At 46.0% G+C, this 742-nt stretch overlaps 1 protein-coding gene across 4 annotated transcripts in view; it reads right to left on the bottom strand.

Annotated features, from left to right (window-relative positions):
• The window catches only part of spock1 (SPARC (osteonectin), cwcv and kazal like domains proteoglycan 1), a 196357-nt gene extending 196261 nt beyond the window's left edge, over nt 1-96 (bottom strand). For 2 of the 4 annotated variants that reach the window (XM_048231445.1, XM_048231446.1), the window contains exon 1: nt 1-95. This exon is cut by the window's left edge and continues 102 nt beyond it. The gene's annotated coding sequence lies outside the window, so the exon portion shown is untranslated. The other 2 variants (XM_048231447.1, XM_048231443.1) reach the window with 2 other exon arrangements.
• Nucleotides 97-742: the final 646 nt, after the last annotated feature.

The following is a 742-nucleotide window of genomic DNA, read 5'->3' as shown; positions in this document are numbered from 1 at the left end:
AAATATCCGAGAGACGTGTGTTAGCTCCGAACTCCGTGGTGATACTGGGCCCGTCCGAGAGCAGCAGGATTGTGCCGCGGAACGGTGACCGTCTCCTCCCACTCAGTAACCCGTGAGCGGTAAACTCCGCCTCCTGGTGCGATTGCCCCTGTCCTTGGCTTTCGCTACCTCCCTCCCTCTCTCTCTCTCAATCTCTCTCTCTCTCATACAACCCCCCTCCACACACAACTCACAAGGCAGCAGAAGTGAGATTGATTTAGCAAAAATGGAATAGCGTATTCACACACTAAACATTCCACGTTTAGCTACATCCAAGTCATAACGTTAACCCAGTGGGCAATGGTGTTAAAAGAAAGAAATCAGTAGCCGTCTCTCTCTGACGCGCGCTTTGAGTGTTTGTTTTAGTAAGCAAAGACCAACAGTGGTGTGAAGCAATAACGCGTCAATTTTTAGATCCAGTGTCCACATTTTACCTGAAAATCCTTTATTCGTGTTTTGGAAACGTCAATAAGAGAAAGTCAACAAAAAAAAGAAAAGTCAATAAGTCAAAATGGTAATTGTTGTTCACAGAGGCAATGGACATATTTAATTACAGTTGATTACAGCTATTTTGTGTATAATGCTAAATATGGTCTGCGTCAACTGACAGCAGGGCGCTGTCCATTCAGCACCACTCACTACAGCATTTAGCGTCAAGGCTACTGCTGCTCGACGGTTGTCTTCTGGCCTGGCCAGTCTTTTC

This window comes from Alosa alosa, chromosome 21, assembly GCF_017589495.1.
Source record: "Alosa alosa isolate M-15738 ecotype Scorff River chromosome 21, AALO_Geno_1.1, whole genome shotgun sequence".
Taxonomy (NCBI): domain Eukaryota; kingdom Metazoa; phylum Chordata; class Actinopteri; order Clupeiformes; family Clupeidae; genus Alosa; species Alosa alosa.
The sequence above is the reverse complement of the archived record's forward strand: the minus strand, read 5'-3'. Positions and strand labels throughout refer to the sequence as shown.